General features: G+C 37.6%; 1 protein-coding gene across 1 annotated transcript in view; it reads right to left on the reverse strand.

The window, feature by feature from the left end:
* Positions 1-5,192: 5,192 nt before the first annotated feature.
* The window catches only part of LOC125035892 (Golgi apparatus protein 1-like), a 38,001-nt gene continuing 33,193 nt past the window's right edge, over positions 5,193-10,000 (reverse strand). Inside the window, exon 17 of the mRNA XM_047628203.1 lies at positions 5,193-10,000. This exon is cut by the window's right edge and continues 302 nt beyond it. The gene's annotated coding sequence lies outside the window, so the exon portion shown is untranslated.

Genomic DNA, 10,000 nt, shown 5'->3' on the forward strand with positions numbered 1-10,000 from the left:
TTCTTAAGGCTGGCAAAACTCTACGGGAATTAAAAACTCATTTCAGAATTGAACACTTTGAACAGTTCCTACAAAGCATTAATAATATCACCACAATGTCTGAGGTCTGGAAAAATTATCAATTCTCAGGCAAACTAACTAACACCCCGTAGCTCCATGGTCCTCTTGCTCAAGCAGATACGCTCCTTAGTCAATGGGCTGGGGCGTCCGGATTGAGCTCACTTCCCACAACTATTCAGAATCACCTTAGTCAGTCTAAAATTGCACGTAAATTTGCCATTGAGATTGGATGCTCTGATACCGACCCTTTAGACTTTGCTGAGATTACTGAGTGGGAAATGAACAATGCATTTATCAAAAAAAAAAAAAGCGTCCGCCCCAGTTGAGGATGGAATCACCTATAGTGTCCTCCGCCTTATAGCTCAGGTCCCTGGTAATCCCCTTTTGCACCTGTACAGGTTAAGTTTATCACAAGGTATTCTGCCTGACACCTGGACGCGTAGTCTAATCATCCCTAAACCGAAATCAAACGCTGATAAATACCGCCCAATTTCACTAACCTCATGAGCATGCAAAGTTCTAGAAAGGATAATTTTGAACAGGCTCAGGTACAGGTTACAAGGTAAATTATCTCACAGACTGTACGGATTTTTATCGGGCCGTAGCACACAACAATGCTCTAATCCTGGGAAGCATACTGTTTTTCTTGACCTTAAGTCAGCTTTTGACATTACAAACAGAGAAGTTATTCTAGAACAATTAGTAAGCTTTGGCATCCGGGGTAAATTATAGAGCTGGATCCAAAAGTATCTTTCTAACAGATCTGCAAGTGTCTTGTTCAGGGGAGTGAGAAGTTCCACTTCATAATCTTTTGAACTTGGGACGCCGCAGGGAGGAGTTCTCAACCCTATGTTGTTCAATGTCCTCATGTACGAGTTGGTGGCAGATATTCCACTTGGTGATGGTGAATCCATTAAATGCTATGCTGATGACATGTGTCAGAGCATCATCACAAGAGAAGATGCAATGAATTCTCGACAATCTCACGACAAGGGCTCATGAGTGTGGATTAGTCATCACCGCTGAGAAAACAATGGCTCTCAACCCATGTACCATACCCCTACCCCCTTTTCGCATAGGTGACAAGAGCTTGACATGTGTCATAAGTATAAATATCTCGGGGTGAACGTAAATCATGCAGACTTGATTCTTTCCCTGAAGAGGAGACTCTGAGATATATTGAAACCGTTGAAAGTTCTTATCGGAAGAGAAAATGGCATCAATGTTAAGCCCGCTAGACTGTTTTACTTGGCTTTTATAAGGCCAGTTGTAGATTACCATGCACTACACTTGTTGCAGTGTAAGGAATCAGAAATAATTAGCTTGGATATAGTGCAAAATGAAGCTATGAGGCGCCCCGAGAACAGCCAGGCTAGGCAACATGAGGTCAGAACTAAACCTACCATCAATTTTTGATAAAATAATATTTCTTTCCACTGTATTTGGGGTCAAAGCTCAGAGGAATCCTTTGTATCTCAGTTTTCCAAAAACAACTGCAATATAAAATCAATGTCCCATTTAGTAAAATACCAAAGGGTCGATCCATTCCACCTTGGAAAAAATCAACATTGATTGTGCACTTTACATCTACCTCAAAAAACAGTGTACATAACTGCGTGTTAAAACAAATTACTTTAGCGGTAAAGGAACACACATAATCTATGGGCGATGATGTATACGACGTTACGTTGACGGATCCGTACAGACTGATACACAGCTGGTTGTGCTTGTGCTGTATGCAAAAATGACTTACTACAACATCAAGCTGATTGGAGCCCTTCCTAATCTCTCTCTCTCTCTCTCTCTCTCTCTCTCTCTCTGTGTGTGTGTGTGTGTGTGTGTGTGTGTGTGTGTGTGTGTGCGTGCGTGCGTGCGTGCGTGCGTGCGTGCGTGCGTGCGTGCGTGCGTGCGTGCGTGTGTGTGTGTGTGTGTGTGTGTGTGTGTGTGTGTGTGTGTGTGTGTGTGTGTGTTTTATTTATGTGCGTGGGGGGTATTTTATACCTATATTTTTTATATACATATATATATATATAAAAGTTATATGTTGATATATAGATTTGTTGATAGATTGGCAGGTAAATAGATGTAGATATAGATTTTCTTTTCTTTCCTTTTTTTCTTTTTTGGGCAGGCATTATTTGGGACCCCTCCATGGAGGGCTAAGGGGGTAATGGAAAGTTGCCCCCCCCCCCCTCGCGACTCTACTGTGCAATAGTGTATAGGAGAAAGGAAAAAAAAATCTCAAGTTGTGTCTACGCTTGTCACTCCCATACAATCCCCATCTCATGCGTTGTCCACAGTTATCACTCAAATATATTTACAGAGCTGGTAACCTAATCAAAAGAAAAAATCGATTATTTTAATGATTTATCCTTCACCTTGTGTGCTTTTCTGGTTTGTGAGAGAGAGAGAGAGAGAGAGAGAGAGAGAGAGAGAGAGAGAGAGAGAGAGAGAGAGAGAGAGAGAGAGAGAGAGAGAGAGAGAGAGATAATAGAGAGATACAGAGATACAGAGATAGAGAGAGAGAGAGAGGGGGGGGGGGGGGGAGAGAGAGAGAGAGAGAGAGAGAGAGAGAGAGAGAGAGAGAGAGAGAGAGAGAGAGAGAGAGAGAGAGAGAGAGAGAGAGAGAGAGAGAGATAATAGAGAGATACAGAGATTCAGAGATAGAGAGAGAGAGAGAGGGGGGGGGAGAGAGAGAGAGAGAGAGAGAGAGAGAGAGAGAGAGAGAGAGAGAGAGAGAGAGAGAGAGAGAGAGAGAGATACAGAGATACAGAGAGAGAGAGAGAGAGAGAGAGAGAGAGAGAGAGAGAGAGAGAGAGAGAGAGAGAGAGAGAGAGAGAGAGAGAGAGAGAGAGAGAGAGATACAGAGATACAGATAGAGAGAGAGAGAGAGAGAGAGAGAGAGAGAGAGAGAGAGAGAGAGAGAGAGAGAGAGAGAGAGAGAGAGAGAGAGTGAACCGTATTCGTGTTGACAAATGTAGGAAAGGTATGACTGAGAATGAATATCTTCACAATACAAGGGATGTACTTGGCCAGTTTCGATTATATCTTCGTCAGAAATACCTGGAGTAGGGAGTAAGAGAAAAACCTCGTCGACGTGCTTCCTGTCTGGCTTCACGTAGCGTGAGTCCAAGTCTGAATCTAAGAGTTGCCACCTCATACTCAAATTTGTAGATGGGGCAGCTCCTATAAAATACATTATGGGAGCTGTCATTTTTGGCACTTGTGCGTGATTGTGCAGAGCAGTTTGATCGAGTATGGCCAGGTTGGCCTCATAGCGGGCATCTGGCTGTGGAACGGCAATGTGTGGCAGGATGTCCTAAACGCCAACATTTTGGCACTGACGAGGAGGTTGTTGATATGGTTGGCCAGGGAGGGAATCTCCACCGATGTAAACATTAAAGGGAAGGTCATGTCTACGGAAAGTAATTTTGGCAATGTTAGTGGGGTTCTTACGATGACCTCTGGGAGGAATGGAGTAGCACTGAACTGATGTCGCATCATAGTCTGTGAGGCAGGCTAGTAAGTCTTTTCCGCAATCTGACCAATTTTTGTTATAGATAGGGCAATTTTCTGGGGAGATAGAGACAGTTCCGGTGCAAGTATTGAGGGTTGGATGAGGTTCTGCAGGAATGGGGTTATCAGAGAGATCAGTTAGAGTTGATAATGCTATAGCTTGGTTTTCAGATGTTTCTGTGACGAGACGGGAACGATCGGGTCAGCTTTGGAAAGAGACTTTGCCTTCTTGTTTCTAGAAACATTGCTGGAAGAGAAGAGTGTTGTCAGTATAGGGAGCTGTGGGAGGGATCACGAAAAAGCAGTCCCTATTGGATGGGCTAAATAGAGAATTTAAGATATTTGTAGAGATGAGGGTAGTAGAAGGACAGGGGCGTGTGGAAGAGGGAGTAGTGTTGAGGGAGGTAGTGTTATGGGGAGGTGGACAATAAGGCTGTAAAGTAGTAATAAGGGAGGTTGGGGTAGTTGATGAAGAAGGTTGTGGGGGTAGAGGTGATGAAGTTGAGCATGTTGGGAGAGTAGAAATGTCTCCTGGGGATTGAGTGTTGATTTGGGTGGATTATGTACTAGTAGGCATTGAGGAGTGGGTTGTAGTTGTAGTGTTCTGAGCCGCAGTCAAAGGAGAGCCTGGGGTCAGGGAATCAGGAGGGGCAAGCCTCAATGCCCCTAATAAGGGTATAACATCTTCATTATTGGCCATCGTAAGCTTAGAGTATGTTGGGGAGAGAAACAGTCCACCCCTCAGTGCCCATAGCTCCCTCAGGCCGTTCAGGACTGGCACAAAGTCAGCCTTTCATCCTTTCACCACGGCTCTCATACCTTAGGAAATAGATAGTAGAAGGGGTTGTGGAAGGGACAGAAACGAAAAAACATGAGGGGAAAAAAGACCATGCAAAATTAGTTGAGTCGAGTGAGTCGCAAGGCAGTGGAGTTCCCCAGCATTGGGTTCCAGTCTTCGCCTTCTAAGCACCCCCCATGACAACAACAGGCAAGGGATTGGGGGAGGTGCTGTCTGTAAAGTGACATTAAGATGTCATGTGTAGGAAAATTAAACGAGATGTCACAGTGTATCATACTCTCCCATTAATAGAGACATTAATCAACAGCAAGCCTTTACAGTAGGCATAAAGTCATCTTTTTTTTTTATATATATACATCAGAAACCAAATCCTAGTTTCTCTGTGGACTGGGAACATGCACATTTCATAGGATGATTAAACACCTCAATCTTTCCCACTTAAAACCTTATCCAATATTTTCTATTCCTGTGATTTGCTCATGAATATGATTTTTTTCAAATAGCTCTCACACACTTTTACATTTGAAGGTTAATAAGTCAAGGTATTATTTCAAAGCATAATCAAAAATCTGAAGTGTAATCTTAAAAATGAACACAAAATTACACAATTCTTGGAGACGTGTACTGTAGAGATTATGAAACTATTCTTTAAAATTCAATATAATTCCATAAAACATGACATTCTTAAAACATAAGAAAAAGAAATTTATAATCTATTTTCAAAATTAAATATGCAAAAACTGTAAATTTATACATACAGTTCTCTTAACTTACAGACTTTTCACCTGACAAGCCAGCAGGAAAATAAAAGAGGGAGACATGTAGAACCATTTATCAAATATTCAAAAATCCACACCACCAAAGAGGCTTTTTTAAGGCTATTATGAATGACAGGAATGATAACTTACATTTTCTGAGATAAATGGGGGTACTATACATCACATTGACTTTCCGATGCACCCAAATATAAAATGCTCTCCCAAATGACACATAGGCTTATATAAAAACTATCGAGTTGGACACTGTAAGCTTGGTCTACATACCACACTTAACTTACTCTTTATCAGAACTGTTACTTTTAAGGAATGTTTTATGCTCCTTTAACATAGTGTCAAGATAGCTTTTGTCTTTATCTCGGTGCAGTGTCTAAAAGAGCTTGCAGTGAGGGTGCGTCTTTATCCGCTTTAGCATCAACAGTGTCAGCATGTGGTAAGGACTGCAGAGTGAGTAGCACCATATTTTCGTGTTTTACATATTTGGAAAACTTGGAAATTAATCAAAACCCTATGAATAGATTTTTGTTCAGGTTACCTTAATCAAATGAAAGATTCATTACATAATTTCACACATGCTGAACTTCAGACAATGCATTAATTCCACAAGCATCAACTGCTGTTTTTTCAGGGTGCACTGGTCATGCCTTACAAGTGTACGTACAAATAATGCACAAGCTGGTAATATGCTAGAACTGCATTTTACTCTATACAGAATCACAGACCATTTCAACAGTCTCTGCAAATGGAATGCTTTAATCAACATTTCAAGAAGTTTTGCTTTATACAAAAATATCTTAACATAATCATATAATCAAGAGACTGGAGTTAAAGTATTACTAGATAATATGAATATTCAGAGCTGTAATTATGACAAGTTAAAAGTAAACATATTTCCTTTAAGAAAAAATTATACTTCAGCCATATAAGATTGTGAGTGTGAGTGTGAGTGTGAGTGTGAGTGTGAGTGTGAGTGTGAGTGTGAGTGTGAGTGTGAGTGTGAGTGTGAGTGTGAGTGTGAGTGTGAGTGTGAGTGAGTGAGTGTGTGTGTGTGTGTGTGTGTGTGTGTGTGTGTGTGTGTGTGTGTGTGTGTGTGTGTGTGTGTGTGTGTGTGTGTGTTTTCTTTATTAAAACAACAATTTGTTCCATGCAGTTCCCTAAGAGAGAAAGATAAAGTTTCAACTAATACAAAACAATTTGGGCAAGAAAATTGTTGGCAAAAGTACCTATATGTGTTCACTGAAGATTTTGTTAAAATCTCTGAGTCCTTCATTATCCTTCAGTACTGTAAAAAAAATGTAATTGCAGTCAATAACAAACCTTTGATTTAAAAAGAATACAGTTCTTGGACTTTATTCTGGGTCAAGTGATTTTAAATATTTAATCCGAAGTGCTAAATAGCCTGAAATTCTATTCAAAGCTTTCCAAAAAATTAAAATATAACAATTACATTACATTCTGTTAAATAAGGATATCAATTTTGTTTTGGATCCTTCAATCTTTGGAAATTATCCAGAGCATTCATTATTTAACATTTTTGAAATCATCAATTTAGAGACAATACATTCTCCAAGACTTATCAAAAGACAGATATGCAAATACAGAGTTGGCTTGACCTGATATAACTCATTAATTAAAGAAAAAAATGACTAGATAATGTATACCAAAACATCTAGAATTCAAAATGTAACTTTTCCAAACTTGATATTCAGTTACAAATTCTTGCTTTTAGATACCCAATAATGGATAATAAATGCACCAGTAAGTTTTCTTTTTTTCTTTCTCGCTCTCTCTCTTTTTTTACTAATTCTATGCATACAATATTCTTTTTTGATCAGCAACATAATATCTTCCCTACATGGCACCACTGAACGAAAGAGAACGACCTTCCCTTTCCAGTTGTTATTTGTGGAACAATCACAAGGCAACTTTAACTACAGTCGTGGAAATCGCAGATCACTGAATTAGGGAGACGGAGATGGTCACGGAAGGTGAGAAGATGAAGAAAACAAAGATAACAAAGCAAAAAAAGAAGAAGAACAAGAACAAGAAGAAAGAAAATATAAAAAAATGAAGGAAACCCATAGTTATTTCAAAAAATTACATCTTTAATCATTACCTGTTACAGATTTTTTCTCCCAGTTTTCTTTCTCCTTCGCAGGGGAGATGAGGAGGGTGAATAATTCAAATGAAGAAATTATTATGAAAACTTAATACACACAGTAATGCAAAAAATTAAGTAAATACTCAGTAAAACAATAATCAACACATATATTATGAAAACAAAGGAACAAAGCATTTTCTAGATAAAAATGAAAGAAATTAAAAAAGCACAAGGACATACCTTCAAAACACACAAATTAAATGTTTCTATTACAAAGCACCATCCATTCATAGTTTTTTTTTTTTTGTCTTTTTTTTAATGATGTCTGTATTTTATACTGCAAATTGTATGCAGAATATTGAAGTTCACAATATCAATTTCTTTTTTTGTTTGTTTGTTGGTTTCATATGTGAATATTCTGCATCTTCACCATAAATGCATGTGCTGAAGAATGAAACATTCATACTTTTATGTAAACCTTATATACTAGTGTCTATCACCTCCAGTGTTGGAACTAAGTGCATATGAAGAACAAATGAGAATTCTTTTAAGAATTTACACATTAATTAGTCAGGGACTCAGGAGAGAAAGATAGAGGGAAATTATACATAATATGAGTCTATTTCTACAAATCATCTTATAAAAAATAAATGTAAAAAATAGATGAGAAAACACATTTTTTTTTATTTTGATCTCATTAGCAATCATTAACTAACAAACTACAGTGACTATCACTTTTGTGCTTTCTGTGGGCTACCTACAAGATCAGGCTCCTATTACATTTATTTTCTTTTAAATTACATGTGATCTACACAATGTCTTGTAACCTGTAGTTAGTTTATTCCCCATGCAATTCATCACATCAAATCATCATTAATAAAGCATAAAAAGCAAATCTGTTATAGTATATATGCAGCATAATAATTGAGTGATATCTAGTCATGAAAGCAAACTCTTTTTCATTAATACATCATTATGATTAGGTGTGTGGTAAATAAAAGGGCGAGTGATCAAGTAAGTGAAAATAATAAGTGTAGGTAAGATTAATGTGTCCATTCTGTTGTGCAAGTGTCTGCACACACTTGAGATAAGGTGTGTGTGTCAATTATAAAATACATAACAAACAAATCATAAACTTTATGACTGATATGTCATTTGGTGACATTGCAATACCAAGTTTCTTATAAAGATATACATTCGACTAATCCTGTTAACAACTTTATATCTTTGGTACTGTAGTTGCCGTATTTTCTGTTTTGCAACACACCTAACGAAAATATATATATATATATTAATAATGATAAAGATATAAATATCCTAAGAAACAGTTAAATGGTGACTTACAAATGATCTATTAAAAAATGGCAATTTCCTAACTTTACCTGAAAATACATATTCTCTGTCATGAATACATAATTCCCCATCACACAGATCTACATACATTCAAATGAAAACTTTCTCCTTATTGAACATGCCATCATGTTACATGTTGCATTGAAGAAGACCTTGGAGATCCTTTGCAGTATTTTAAGAGTCCTTTGTAGCCTCACTTACCATACACTAACTACACAACTATTTAATGTGGTCAGCCTCCACTTGGCATTTTTAAGACAGGAGGCCACTGTGGCATACTTTCAACTTATTCGTACATCCACTTTGTGGGAGGACCTGGTTTAAGTAACTGGAAGAAAGAGAGAAAGAAAAGGGGGGGAATAAAAAATACAACACATAAGTGGATAAATCAATCATATCTTAAAACTGTTCCAGTATCTGAAAAGAATAGGTTGAGATGTCAGAGCAAGGATAACTACTATGATATTGCAAGTAGACCTGATCAACACTGCTTCCACTCTTATCCTCCACAGGCCTGTTACAGATTTAGAAAATATAATAGACATAAAGAAAAGTCACTCTCAAACCATCATATATTCATATTCCAAGTATATTTTGTAGAATACTATACCAGATATAATCCTCATACTACAGTTAACATGGTAAGCCTTTTCCTTTGATATGAAACCATACAACTGCAATCAGACTGAATAATTGCTCAATGACAAAATTCATTAAAATGAATGCTTGATACAAACATCTGCTCTGATTGGAACTGTTCAGTGTCACAGTTTCAACCTAACACAGTATTCCCTTAAAGTTAACAAATCTTGATAATCGAAAACAATCTGCACCCTTGTACAGCAAAGCTTGAGTAACACAGGAATAACAACAACATTAAGATGAAACTGAAAAGTATTTGGCAAAGTCTTCGCTAGCAGGTCTGATTCATTTCCCAGGATCTCTTCTTTTTCCATGATTGTTACCTGAAGCAGCTTTATTTCTTTACTTTCAAATCTCAAAATTTATTGATGTTGCCCTGTCAATTGGCTGAATCAACTAGTACAGTTTATTAGCACCTGAAAATGATGTTCAAGAATTTGATCATGACCTTGTTTATTTTCTGTTCTTTATCACTTTTTCTTGTCCCTTTGCATCATAACAGACAACATTCTATTAATTTTCTTAACACTTACACCATTTTTTACAAAATAAAACAAATTCAACACACAGATCACTCACAAAGGGTACTCATTACGTCCACTCAATGAATACACTTTCCAAACTTATTTCTTTCACACACTTACTTAACAGATACAGAATATATTCTCCCTCTAACAACATCCAGCAAACAGTTATCAGAATCTTAAATACTAAGAAATCTCTCATTTTACACAAACATTCCTCTCTCTCACA

This window comes from Penaeus chinensis, chromosome 20 (genome assembly GCF_019202785.1).
Source record: "Penaeus chinensis breed Huanghai No. 1 chromosome 20, ASM1920278v2, whole genome shotgun sequence".
NCBI classification, from domain to species: Eukaryota; Metazoa; Arthropoda; class Malacostraca; order Decapoda; family Penaeidae; genus Penaeus; species Penaeus chinensis.